The sequence below is a fragment of the Triticum aestivum genome, chromosome 4D (genome assembly GCF_018294505.1).
Source record: "Triticum aestivum cultivar Chinese Spring chromosome 4D, IWGSC CS RefSeq v2.1, whole genome shotgun sequence".
NCBI lineage: Eukaryota > Viridiplantae > Streptophyta > Magnoliopsida > Poales > Poaceae > Triticum > Triticum aestivum.
In genome coordinates, this window is record NC_057805.1 from 163,413,790 (window position 1) to 163,428,735 (window position 14,946).

Sequence of the window (14,946 nt, forward strand, 5' to 3'; positions counted from 1 at the left end):
AACTACGATCTAGTGCCCTCAGCAGGATCTGGTAGATAGTCAGGCTTCTCAGCCTTTTTCATTTGTACATGTCTGTACTCAGACATGTTAAGCTTCCGCGTGTGCTTTGACTTGTATGCTCTGAATGTTGGGTCATGAGACCCATGTTTGTAATATCTCCCTCCTCGGAGCCTAATGAATAAATACTTTGAGCCCTAGAGTTTTGTTGTGATGCCATGTTGTATTTACACATATCGAGCATATTGTGTGTATGATTGAAATGCTTGGTATGTGTGGGATCCGACAACCTAGTTGTTTATCCTTGGTAGCCTCTCTTATGGGGAAATGTAGTCTTGTGCTTCCATGAGCCATAGTAGTTCGCTACAACCCGGTTCACCGGAGTCCTGCTAGCCCAGCACTACTGCTCCAAAACACTTGACTGGCCGGCATGTGATTCACTTTGTTCCTGTGTCTGTCCCTTCGGGGAAATGTCACGCGATGACATCCAGAGTCCTGCCTAGCCTGCTATAGCCCGGTTCAACTGAGTCCTGTTTGCCCAGTGCTACAGGCCAGATTCGCACGCTGCTGACCGACATGCTCGATGTTGATTCATGTATGCCTGTCCCCGTAAGTTAGTGCCACTTTGGGTTCATGACTAGTCATGTCGGCCTGGGTTCTCTGTCCTATGGATGCTAGCGACACTATCATATACATGAGCCAAAAGGCGCAAACGGTCCCGGGCCATGGTAAGGCGACACCCGTGGGAATACCCTGCGTGAGGCCGCAAAGTGATATGAGGTGTTACCGGCTAGATCGATGTGACATGGAATTGGGGTCCTGACAGTATACTTGTGTGCGAGTTAATTCCATGTGCAGTAAATTCGAAGGAATTTTCAAACATATTGGTGTCAAGGCATGGGCACATGCATGGAGTGCATGCCATGGCATTTTAATTCCAGAAAAAATGAAAAATGATCAGAAAAACATGAAACCTTTCTTGATTTAATGTCATGCCACCAAGATGATGTCGTAAACAAATTGGCATGTTTGACGAATGTTTGGACACACACCCATCACAAACCGGAGCAACTCGCTAGAAGGTTCGTGGTTCTGAGAGGGAACAATGCATGTTTGATGACAAACGGGAGATAGCTTCCTCTTACGGCCTTCAAATTTTTTCCTACGTTTAACGTGCAACTGTCATGTGAAATTTTGGTAAATTTCAGGGGTCATTTGACCTATTAAAGACATTTAAGTGATTTTCTAACCATTTAATGACCGTAATTCAAATTTGAACTACGTCTACATGCAACACCTAACCAAAATGGTTTGAAAAATCATATATGTGTACTTGTGTGCGAGTTAATTCCAAGTGCAGTAATTTAGAAGGAATTTTCAAACATATTGGTCTCACGACATGGACACATGCATACGTATGCATGGAGTGACATGGCATTTTAATTCAAAAAAATAGAAAAATGATCAGAAACACATGAAACTTTGGTTGATGTAATGTCATGCCACCAAGATGATGTAGTAAATAAATCGGCATGTTTGACGAAAGCTTGGACACACACTCCTCACAAACCGGAGCAACTCGCTAGAAGGTTCGTGGTTCCGAGAGGGAACAATGCATGTTTGATGACGAACGGGAGATAGCTTCCTCTTACGGCCTTCAAATTTTTTTCCTACGTTTAACGTGCACTAATACAACTATCATGTGAAAATTTGGTAAATTTAAGGGGTGATTTGATCTTTCGAAGACATTTAAGTGATTTTCTAACCATTTAATGAGCGCAATTCAAATTTGAACTATATCTACATGCAACTCCTAACCATAACGGTTTGAAAACTCATATCTATGTACTTGTGTGCGAGTTAATTCAATGTGCAGTAAATTAGAAGGAATTTTCAAACATATTGGTGTCAAGGCATGGGCACATGCATGGAGTGCATGCCATGGCATTTTAATTCCAAAAAATTAAAAAAGATCAGAAAAACATGAAACATTGCTTGATTTAATGTCATGCCACCAAGATGATGTGGTAAAGAAATTGGCATGTTTGATGAAAGTTTGGACACACACCCCTCACAAACCGGAGCAACTCGCTAGAGGGTTCGTGGTTCTGAGAGGGAACAGTGCATGTTTGATGACGAACGGGACATATCTTCCTCTTACGCCTTCAAATTTTTTTCTACGTCTAACGTGCACTACTACAACTGTAATGTGAAATTTTGGAAAATTCTAGGGGTCATTTGACCTTTTAAAGACATTTAAGTGATTTTCTAACCATTTAATGACCGTAATTAAAATTTGAATTACATCTACATGCAACGCCTAACCAAAACGGTTTGAAAAATCTTATTTGTGTACTTGTGTGCGAGTCAATTCCATGTGCAGTAAATTAGAAGGAATTTTCAAACATATTGGTCTCATGACAAGGACACACACTACTGCAGGATGCTGCTAACGCGGCACTACGATCATAGACCCTTCGAGAAACCGTGTGCGATGCAATAATCGCAAACGGTGTTGTATGAAAACCGTCAGAAATGATGCAAAATGTTTGCGATGAATGATACATTAAACACGGTTCAGATTATAGTTGCGTGTGCGATGAGGGGCATACGGTTGATCTATACGAACTGTTTGCGATGAGACAGAACAACAGAAACGGCAACCAGATCAAGGTGTGTGCGATATATGGCATACAGTTCACTCCGATGATCCGTTTGCGATGAGTGAGGTGAACACAAACGATTTGACGTAACAAGATGTGTGTGATACCCGACAGAGAGGTGAGTAATCAGAATTGTGTGCGATCATTATAGACAGACCATACGGTCTTTTTTTGTGAATTGTGTGCTCGTCAAGGCACACAGTTCAACAAACCAACCTGTTGGCGATAATGTAGAAGATCTCCGTCGAATACATATTACTAACCGTCTGCGATGAGATTGACAGGATAAACAGAGATATATACAGTCTGCTTAATTTAGTCCTTCTTCTTCTTATTGTTCCTATTGGATGGCCCCGCGACATCGTCTTGGCGAGGACGCTTCTTGCCGCTTACCGTTGGCTTTTCATCGCCGCCGCCGTCGTCATCGTCGTTGCTGTCGCCGTCCTCCTCCTCCTCGTTCAACCATTCCTCCTCCTCATCATCGTCATCCACTTCTTCGTCCTCCGACGGCTCCTCGTCCGCCTGGTTGTCGTTTGATGACTCCAGAGGCGGCGTCCCTTCCATGAACCGGATATAATCGAGGTATGGGCTCGATGCCGAACTCATGGAAGATGAGCGGGATGATTCCTAAGTTGACCTATCATCGGGCGCCAGACTGCTTGCCGAACTGTCGTCCTCGCTATCGCTCGATATGGCTGCAGAGTGTGTGCCAATGTGTAGCGCGGCCTGCCGGGGACGATGAAGATGGTGGACACTTAAGAGGGGTATGCAGAGAAGAGGAACTGCCAATTGAAGCGGGGATTGAAGCGGGAGGTTGACGTATTATCTAACCACTGATATAATCAACCGCAATTATTTGTACCCAGTCGCTCCAAATTCCCGGGGTTGCGCAGGACTCCTATTGGCTATTTGGCTGGTTTCCTTTTTCAGGACAAAAACAAGGAACGAGTTTTGGGATTATGCACAGGTACCGGTACGAACGGAGTAGGACAGTTGGCAATCAATACATTGAGCTCTTCTTATTGATAAAGCCAGTAATAATCAAACTATAAAGGAAAAGAAAAAAAGACAAAGAAAAATATCTGCATGAATCTTCGCGTAACATCAATGGCATAGGACCTAGATGTGCATTACTTAGAGCATATCTAGATGTGCTTTAGCAATACTGTCAAACAAAACCCCTAATCATCATTGCAAACAGCGCATAGAACATGGCTAATGCGACAACCACAACTACACATGCTAGTTCCTTCTTGTCTCTTGCTTTCATCTATTGCCTGTGATTGATTCTTTCTTGCTTCATCGTACTGATTGTACATTCTAGATCAGCCAGTTTCTTCTTCAGCTTTACGTTATCTTCTGCGAGCTTGGTGATAACACTCTGAGCCCTACCATGCCATTCTTCATCCACCCAGTTAACAAAGGCACAAGCCTCATATCCCTGCCAATGTTAAATAGTACTAGAGATGAGCGGTGGCATTAAGTGAAGTACAATGATGAACTTAATAAGGACTAACCACTAAGGGGCGAATGAGAAACCGCCTACCAATGTCGAATCCCTCTGTGCATACACGTTGAGTGGGAGTGTGCCCGTACACACAACTCAGCTTTTAGTACTTCTCGGTGGCGCAAAACTCGGAGTCGAACTCGTGTTACGGGAATCTGGAGTCAAGCTCCGGATCCGGCGGCAGATCGCTTTCCTGGGGGGGATCATTCAGGACGGATTCAGCAAGGATCTATACTTTGGACATGCTAAAAAAGATCGGGATAGATTGGAACCTGACAGGACGATTCGGATCTGTAGTACACCTGCCTTCTGATGACCTTAGGCAAGTGCTCGGCGGTGGTACGAGCAGGAGCAGCCACACCGAAACCATGAGCACCACTCGTTCGCATTCCCCCAATGTCAGCACCACACGAGGGAATTTGGAGGCTATGTAGGGATTTGGGGGAAATGGGGAAACTGTGGAGATAAGCTAATGGTCGGGAACTAATAATGGCACTATATATATGTTGTATACGGCACACTGTTTGTACATGTTGTTTGTGTTGGGTATTACAATGTCACACACGATTTCCACACCAAACCGTGTGAGAAGACAACGTAGGTTAGACACGTTGCTGTTACATAACCGTATGTGATGTACTACCATGTCCATATAATTGAGTTACGGTGAGATACCGTGTAAACAGCCGCTCCGCGGATATCCGTCAAAAAAAGCAGCCGCTCTGCATATAGAGATGGCGGCGGCGGCCTAGGCAGCGGCTACCGGGGAAGAGGTCAATCCTCGATCGGTGGGCGGTGGTGGCGTCATAGGAGGTCAATCCTCGGTCTGCGGCGGGATATAGGAGGAGCTCAACCATCGAGGTCGGCGGCGGCGTGATTCGAGCACGTCTATCGCGGTCGATGGCGGGATAGTGGAGGTCGAACTTCAGGTGGCAGGCGCACTAAGCTTTGCTCCTCGACCCTGCTGTATCGGCGTGCCGCCACATCGCGCTTGTCTGTCTGCTAGGTGGAGGTCGCCACGCGACTAATTAATTAAGGTATTCTTTTCGTGAGTGGCTTAATTAAGGTATTCAATTCCTAAGTGTAGTGTTGTACTAGTACTCTGCGTGTAAATTGACTGGCCATTAATTTTTGTCATTGCACGTCTAGATAACAACATGGAGCACCCTTAGTAATTATTGAAATAAAACCTTGTGATTTATGCACGCATCTCCGGGCAGCACTTAATCCGTGTATTAATGTTGTTGTTTTGTTTTTAATTACCATTCGTCTGCTACAGATGGAACGATCTCGATGGATGAAGATTCGGAAAACCGCAAATTTCATCCGTGGCATGATAGAGTTCATGAATTTGGCTGAAAGTACAAAGAGGAGAATTGGTGATGCGGATTACATCTTGTGTCCATGTACTGATTGTACCAATACAGAGTCATATGAAGTTGCAGATGTCCACATGCACTTAGTCTCTAGGGGATTCATGGATGGATATACACATTGGACCAGACACGGTGAAGAGGAGGTCATGGATGAAGATACCCAGGGCAGTGAGATGCCAAACCCCGATCAATTTCACATGGATGTTGAATCTAACATCAGGACAGAGGCGTCAAGCTACCAATGGAACACCGGAAAGCCGAAACGCCCACTGGAAAACCAAGACGTCCACGCAGATGACGACGATCTTGATATGCCAGATTTTGCTGCCATGATTGCAGATTTCGAGGGTCCATAAAAGGATATGATTGGGTACAAGGATCTGCCAACCATTGATGCGGACTCCAAGAAAGAATTGTATCCAGGTTGCAAAAAGAAATATTCCAGGTTGCGTGCCACCCTGGCGCTTCTCAAATTTAAAGCAGCAAACGGTCTATCAAACAAGGGCTTCACAGAGATCTTAGGTGTTTTCAAAGATGTTCTTCCGGAAGATAATGTGCTCCCCAGAAGCATGAATGAAGCGAAGAAAATTGTTTGCCCACTGGAACTTGAAGTACAGAAGATACACGCTTGTGTGAATGATTGTATATTGTATCGTGGTGAGTACAAAGATTTTTGTGCATGTCCCACATGCAAGCATGCACGATACAAGCGCAGGAGAGCAAAGACAAGTACAAATTGGACGATGAGATCAAGACAGGAATCCCGTTCAAGGTTGTTTGGTACTTGCCTTTAATTCCAAGGTTGAGGTGTTTGTTTGCAAACCCTAGAGAGGCAAAGAGATTGTGGTGGCGTCATGATGAGCGAATTGCAGATAGGTTTATGAGGCACCCGAAAGATGGGGCTCAGTGGGAATTAATCAACAACAAGTTTGAAAAAATTGCCAAGGATCATAGAAGTATAAGGCTCGGGGAGTTTACTGAAGGGATGAATCCTTTTGGCGATATGAGCACCAATCACATCACATGGCCGATGCTTCTGTGCATATATAACCTAGCTCCTTGGTTGTATATGAAGAAAAAAATACATTATGATGTCCATGATTATCCAAGGCCCGAAGCAACATGGAAACGACATCGACATTTACTTTCAGCTACTGGTAGAAGAACTGCTCACAGTGTGGATAGATGCGCCTGCAGTAAAATGTTATGATGCTTACAGAAAGGAGATTTTCGATCTACATGCGATGCTGGTGCACACCATTCAAGATATGTAGGCATTAGGCAACACATCGGGGCAGAAAACAAGGGGAGATGTAGGGTGTGTCACATGCATGGATAGGACAGCTAGCAGAAGACTTCCCAACTCGTGCAAAATAGTGTATTTGCATCATCGTAGGTTCTTGCGGATGAATCACCCATACTGAAAGATGAAAGCTGAATTAGATGGTACAGTAGAGGCAGGTGTGGCCCCAAGACCCTATGATGGGGAGGTGGTCCTCAACATGGCTAAAAAATTTAATGTTGTGCTTGGCAAGAACCAACCTTTGACAGTGAAACTAACACCCAAGGATCAAGTGGTTAAGAAGAAATCCGTGTTCTGCAAATTACCTTACTGGGAGATTCTACGTGTACATCACTGCATCGATGTCGTGCACGTAGAGAAGAACGTATGTGAAAGCATCCTTGGTACTCTGCTCAAGATTAAAGGTAAAAGAAAGGATGGTGATGGTTCACGGCTTGATATGCTTGGTGATCAATCACAACGCAAGAGTGAAGAAGAAGATGATGACAAATTCATCAAAGCCCGCCAGAGTTACAATTTCAGTACAAAAGAAGCAACACAGTTCTTCACCTATTTGTTGTCAGTTAAGACACCCTCTTCCTACTGCGCAAACATCAGAAGTCTCGTGGATGTGAGCTCAAGTAAAATGAAGTTGGGACACATGAAGTCACATGATTGCCACATAATGTTGACACAAATCCTCCCGGTTGCCATCAGGAATCTGATGGACAAACATATAAGAAACACACTCATTGACCTGTGTGATTTCTTCAAGAAACTATGGCAGAAAGTTGTAGATCCTGAAGAGTTGGATAATATGCAAGATGATATTGCAAGAATATTGTCCAACCTAGAGATGTTTTTGCCACCGTCATTATTTGATTTCATGGTCCATCTCACTATGCACCTTGTCGACGAGATAAAGTATTGTGGTCCTGTGTTTCTTCGCAACATGTATCCCTTCGAGCGGTTCATGGGAATACTGAAGCACTTTTGTCGGAACTGAAACCATCCAGAGGCAAGCATCCTACAAGGTTATACTGCGGACGAGGTGGTTGAGTTTTGCACCGAATACATGAAACAAAGACATATAGGTTTGCCCCTCTCTCGCCATGAGGGAAGGCTGAAAGATAAGCCGGTCCTTGCTGGCACGCAAATGGTTGCACCCGGAGAATTGGCAGAGAAAGCCCATTTGACGGTACTGCTTAACGGCCCAGTTCTCATCGCTTATGCTGAAGAACACTTCGCAGAGATACGCCAAAGCTTCTTACCAATGGTGCCTCCATCAGAAGTGGAGATGAAGGAGCACACTAAGAAGTACGCCGAATGGCTGAAACATCATTTGGCACAAGGATCCATCGATGACATTGCTACGTGGTTGGCACAAAAGCCATCACCTATGGTGTTGACGTTCCAAGCTGTAACGCCCCGAGACCGACGCTGCAGATGCGTTCCATGTTTTGTGTGTCAGCTCTGTTATTTATTTGTTTGTTGCTTTCATCATCGTATCATTCGCATTGCATCGGCACTCTGTTGCCGTCATTGTTTTCAAACTTGCATCCCCTAGTAGTTGCCGTGCCCCCCTTGCTTTCGTTGACCATTTCAGACCTATCGAATTTTCGCTTCCCTCTTGACCGTGACCGCCTAACCCCTCCTTGCGTAGTGCATAGACCCCTCTCGCACGTCCGAAACTTCCCCGAACCCGAACCAGACTATCGTTACCGTTGGGTCCGGATCATCCCCTAACATCTACAAAACATCTCTGTTTTCTTATTTGGACTCCCTACCTAGTTATTCTCGATCGTCCGATTGCGATCGGAGAGACGAGGTAGCCCCTAACCTAATCCGTGATGTACATATACGTCCACCCCGAGTCTATTTTGGCAAACCCTAAAAATCCTCTCCCTTGTCCCGTCGCGCCGCCGCCACTAGTTCCACTCAGTCGCCTCCCTCCTCGGGATCCTCCCGATTCAACCGCAGCCAACCAGCGCCAGCCACTTCTTGCCAGCATCCACCTCGCGTCTGTCGCCAACCAACCAGCGCCCGAGCCTCCACCTCCCGATCCATCCTTCCACCAACCCTCGCGCAGCCAACCAGGGTTCGATCCTCAACGGATCAAGGTACTGTCTCCTCCCGCACCCCCCTGCTCACGCGCCCCGAGCAGCTCACCCCGCAGCCACGCCTCCACCTTCGCCCACAACCGGTGAGCAGAGCCGCCGGAGCACGTCCAGGACCAGCCTCGTCCCGCTCCTCTCCTCCTATTTTTCCCTCTCTCTCTCTGTCTCACGGCGGCCCTCTCTCTCTTTCTCCTTCCCAGGAACGATGCAAGATCTGGCCCAAGCTCCATGGCACCACCGCCGTCGTCCTGCTTCGTCCGGTGACCTTCGAGCAGCGCCACCCGCCGGATCTGCTCGAGCTCGCCTTGCCCCTGCGCCTCAAGTCCCGCGTCGCCAAGCCGCCTCCCTGCCCTCGAGTCCGTCCAGTTCCGCCGTCCGCCATGGCCGTGGAGCTCGTCGGCGTCGTCCTCGTGCCGTCCCAACCCCGTCGCCGCTCCCTCCAGACCCTGCCATGCACACCGTCCGCCGGCGACCACCCAGGTCATGTCGCCGTGACCTGCCTCCTCTTCTTCGTGTCTGCTTCTTCCCCTCTAATCTCGCTCTCTCTCTCTGTCCTTGCCTCGAACAGGAGCACCAGCCGGCGCCACCATCATCGGAGATGGGCTCCCGCCGCCCAGATCCGCGCCCGCGGGCCTCCGTGCCCTCACCGGAGCACTCATATCAGTCCCGCTCCTGCCTCTGTTCGAGAGGAGGAGACTGCAGCCGCGACGGCCGCATTGACCGTTCCTCTCGTTCTCTGCCTCCACATCGACCGAGCGGCCTCCCCTGCAGGCGTGGGCTGCGCCCCTATCCAAGGCCTCAAGACCCGATGTGAGCAGCTCCCCGCGCCTTGGACCTGATCTCCATTTTGGGCCCAGATCTGTTTTTTTTCTGTTGCTGCGAATTTAGCTATTTTCCAGGAAGTGCCAGTTTTGCATCTAATAACAAATTAACCGTGCATCGGTTTAAAATGATTTATATATGAAAGATGCTTAGAATTTCATCTAGTTTCATAATTTCCAACTTTCATGCATGTTTAAAATGTTTGAAATGTTGTTTGTTTAAATTTGCATAAACGCCATGTTAAAATGATTTATTTCATAACTAAATAACCATAGCTCGGATTTAAATAAACTTTATATGTAAATGGGGTAGATAAATGCATAGATTAACATGGTGCACTCTTCTTGCGTGTTTAGCAACTCTAAAATATGGTTTAGGGCAGAACAGTACCATAACCAAAATATGCATATGGGGATTTTCCGGAATTGTTGTTTATTGTTTCCGGCGTCATTTAACTTGCTTAAATAGTTAGTGTACTTATGCTTCACCCTCTTGCCTTGTTAATCAACATTTAACATTGTTGGGTACATAACCGAGAGAGAAATAAATAATCGTATGTGGTGTTTCGTCAATATGCAACGAGTTGCATATTGAGCTCCATTTAATTTGTAGTATTGTTTGTTGCATTTTCCCATGCCATGCCTCATTTAAACCGGACATTCATCATACTTGATTGTGCATCATGCCATATTTCTGTGATGGTTGTTTACCATGTTGTTTGCTTCTTTCCGGTGTTGCTTCTTCGGGTTAGTTCCGATAACGTCGCGTTTGTGAGGATTTGTTCGACTTCATCCATTTGTCTTCTTCGTGGACTCGTTCTTCTTCCTAGCGGGATCTCAAGCAAGATGACCATACCCTCGAAATCACTTCTATCTTTGCTTGCTAGTTGTTTGTTCTATTGCTATGCTGCGCTACCTACCACTTGCTATATCATGCCTCCCATATTGCCATGTCAAGCCTCTAACCATCCTTTCCTAGCAAACCGTTGATTGGCTAATTACCGCTTTTGCTCAGCCCTTCTTATAGCGTTGCTAGTTGCAGGTGAAGATGAAGTTTGTTCCATGTTGGAACATGGATATCATGTTGATGTTGGGATATCACAATATCTCTTATTTAATTAATGCATCTATATACTTGGTAAAGGGTGGAAGGCTCGGCCTTATGCCTGGTGTTTTGTTCCACTCTTGCCGCCCTAGTTTCCGTCATACCGGTGTTATGTTCCTTGATTTTGCGTTCCTTACGCGGTTGGGTGATTTATGGGACCCCCTTGATAGTTCGCTTCGAATAAAACTCCTCCAGCAAGGCCCAACCTTGGTTTTACCATTTGCCTACCTAAGCCTTTTTCCCTTGGGTTCTGCAGACTCAAGGTTCATCTTTATTTTAAACCCCCGGACCAGTGCTCCTTCGAGTGCTGGCCCAAACCGAGCGATGTTCGGCGCCCCCTGGGCAACCAGGGTCTATGCCAACCCGACGTCTGGCTCATCCGGTGTGCCCTGAGAATGAGATATGTGCAGCTCCTATCGGGATTTGTCGACACATTCGGGTGGCTTTGCCGGTCTTGTTTTACCATTGTCGAAATGTCTTGTAAACCGGGATTCCGAGACTGATCGGGTCTTCCTGGGAGAAGGTTTATCCTTCGTTGACCGTGAGAGCTTATAATGGGCTAAGTTGGGACACCCCTGCAGGGTATAAACTTTCGAGAGGCGTGCCCGTGGTTATGTGGCAGATGGGAATTTGTTAATGTCCGGTTTTAGAGAACTTGAGACTTGACTTAATTAAAATACATCAACTGTGTGTGTAGCCATGATGGTCTCCTTTCGGCGGAGTCCGGGAAGTGAACATGGTTCTTGTGTTATGCTTGAACGTAAGTAGGAGTTCAGGATCACTTCTTGATGATTACTAGTTGACGACCGTTCCGTTGCTCCTCTTCTCGCTCTTATTTGCGTATGTAAGCCACCATATATGCTTAGTGCCTATTACAGCTCCACCTTTACACCATCCTTTCATATAAGCTTAAATAGTCTTGATCTCGCGGGTGTGAGATTGCTGAGTCCTCGTGACTCACAGATTCTACCAAAACAGTTGCAGGTGCCGACGATACCAGTGCAGGTGATGCTACCGGACTCAACTGGGAGTTCGACGAGGAACTTGGTCGTTACTATGTTTCGTTTCCTGATGATCAGTAGTGGAGCCCAGTTGGGACGATCAGGGATCTAGCATTTGGGGTTATCTTCTTTTATTTTTGGTTCCGTAGTCGGACCTATGTGTGTACTCTAATAGATGTATGATTTATTTATGTATTGTGTGAAGTGGCGATTGTAAGCCAACTCTTTATCCCATTCTTGTTCATTACATGGGATTGTGTGAAGATCAGCCTTCTTGCGACTAAACCACAATGCGGTTATGCCTCTAAGTCGTGCCTCGACACGTGGGAGATATAGCCGCATCGTGGGCGTTACAAGTTGGTAATCAGAGCCAGCCCCGACTTAGGAGCCTCCTGCTTGATCGAATCGCTGGCGTTGTTGAGTCTAGAACAAAAATTTTTTGAGTCTTAGGATTATATATGTCGGGGAGTAGGATTCTTTTTATTCCTTAGTCCCTTCGTCGCTCTGGTGAGGCCTCTTGACATAGAAGTTTTGACTCTTCTCTCCTCAAATTTCACTAAATTTTTTTTAGGATCATGCGGGTATCTTGGAATCGTTCCGATGGTTTTGTGACGAGAACATTGTTCTTGGTGCCTCCTGACATTTTGGGGTTGTGGCAGTGTCCCGGGGAGTTGAGCTCCGAGGTGTTGTCGTCACAATTTTATCGTTGCAGTTCTGGAATACCTGAGTTTCGCCGACATCGAAAATCTCTTTTATGCAGTTGTTGGTGAGATCACCTCGACGCCACCCAGTACTGGGGCGGGAGTTCGGGAGTATTGCCATAACTCGTATAACGGATGCTTTTCGAAGGTTGAGGTAAATGATTTCCGAAGGTTTCTTGGTTATGTGTTGATGGATGGATACAGCTGGATCTAGGGATTGTTAGTTTGGGTGATATATTTTGTGTCCCCTGTATCCCCAACACCAGATTGCATAACCAGAAAGTTTCGGGAGTTTATAAGTGGGAATTCAAGTAGCTCCTAGGATATCTTCCTGACAGATGCATGATATGAGATTGGGGTTCGACGTCTAGTGGTCCGCCTTTCCACGGTTGGTTTTACAGTGGTCTCGTACTGTCTTAAAGAGTCCTTGGCTATGCCGACTCGGGGACGCCTCGTATGTCATGTGCACTGCCTTGTACATGATGGTGCTGTACGATCGAGCCCGTGTGGGCCCCACCACGAAAACTTCAGACGAAATCTCTATCATATGTTTGTTCCGGCTTATTCCGCAAGCCAAATCCTTTGTTTTATTTTAAGTTGTGGTATTCTAGTTGCTTCAAAGTCAAATGTGGATTCCATACCTTTTCCAAGTGGTGTTCTCATATTCCAATGTGGATACTAATCCTTCTTGATCATCGAGATTGTCATCCCAATTCTTTCCAACTGGCGTGTTTCTCTTCAAGTGCATCCAGTCATTCCAACATTCGCAAGATCAATTCTAAGCTTTTCCCAACGGTGTTCTTTTCATCCGACCCAAGTTGCCTTTGTTTTCCCACCCTCCCACTCTTTTTCTTCAAGGACTCAGATTTCTTAATCAAGTATCCTTTTTATTGATGCGAAGTCTCGTCATTCCTTTCTTTCAATGTTCTTATCCGGTGATTTCCCATGAAGATACTAACGGAGCTTCAAGTTTATTATTCTTCGTTCTTTTTCTTCTCCGGTGGACTCAAGTCAAGCTTTCTGTGTTGATCGTATTCCTTTTATTTCAAGTGCTTTCTTATGCCGGTATATCTCTTAATCATTCCCCGCTTGCTATTCAATTGTTCCGGAGTGCTGAAGATATCTCTGAAGATTCATGTTTCCACTCTGCATCAATTCTAACTATTTTGAGGTTGTTATCTCATTCAAGCCATTTAATTCAGTCGGTGCAATCTCCCTTTCAAGTAATCATTTCAACGGTGTTTCTTTTGAGTGGGCCCTAACCCACAGGTCTTTTTCCCGGATCTTACATCACTCTTCTAATTTTTTCGGAGTTATTCTCAAATTCATTTCAAAGTTTGACGTAAGAATGAATTATCATCAGTCAAATGTCTTTCTCCAAGATCTTTCAAATTCTTTTCATCGTTGGTTCAACCTTTCTAATTTTCATCCCGGAGTATCTCCACAATTTATGGTGGTGTTTCTTGTCATCATTCTCACCATTTGAAGACAGAAGAAGAGTTTTTCCTCCAAATCTTATCCGTTCTCTCAAGATTCATGGTTCTAGCTTATGCCATCCTCTCATAATTGTTTTCGATTGTGAGAATTCTTTTCACCCACCAGGAGCATTTCAGAAGTCTTTTCAGTTTGATTCTCCGGAGCCCATCATCTCAGTATTATTCATTCTCAGCTTTCAACTCTCGTTCTCCAAATCTTATCGGTGCATCATTCAAGTATTCTCTAATCAGCTCGTGATCTCTTCATTCTCATGTATCTAAATTCTGTCAAGTATCTTTATTCGTTTTCTAATTCTTCCCGATGAATTGTGCCTTTGCTACTTTCATTTTCAATTCTTATGATGGTTCGTTCAAGAGCTCTCTTCCTTCATTATCATATAAATTTATTCGTTATTTCATTCCTACCGGTGGTTCGATGAAGACCTTCCCAAGTTTGCGCCATATCTATCTTAATCCTTTCTACGAAAATAAGTAGTATGCCAAATCCATTGCTTGTCATCAATGTAATTGGTGAAGGATAAGCATAATGTAATTCTTATTCTTGTTTCATCCAAGTTATTAAATCCTTATTCCGGAGATTCATCAAAATTCTTGATCTCATTTATTCATCTTTCTTTTCCGGAGTTCCAAGTTTTCCGCATTATCTCATCGTGAAGCTCCATCTAAATCATCGCAAGGCTTCACCTTGTGTTGTCAACTTCTCTTTCTTTTTATCATCGTTTTATTACCGGAGTTCTTCATGGAGGCTCTACATGGTGCTTCGTCAAGGATTTTTTTCATTCTTCAATTGTTCGTCAAGAATTCTCTCGGCGTTAAGATCCGTCAAGTTAACTCCAAAATAAACATGGTGTTCAACACATGCCTTGTTTTGAGGAGTTCA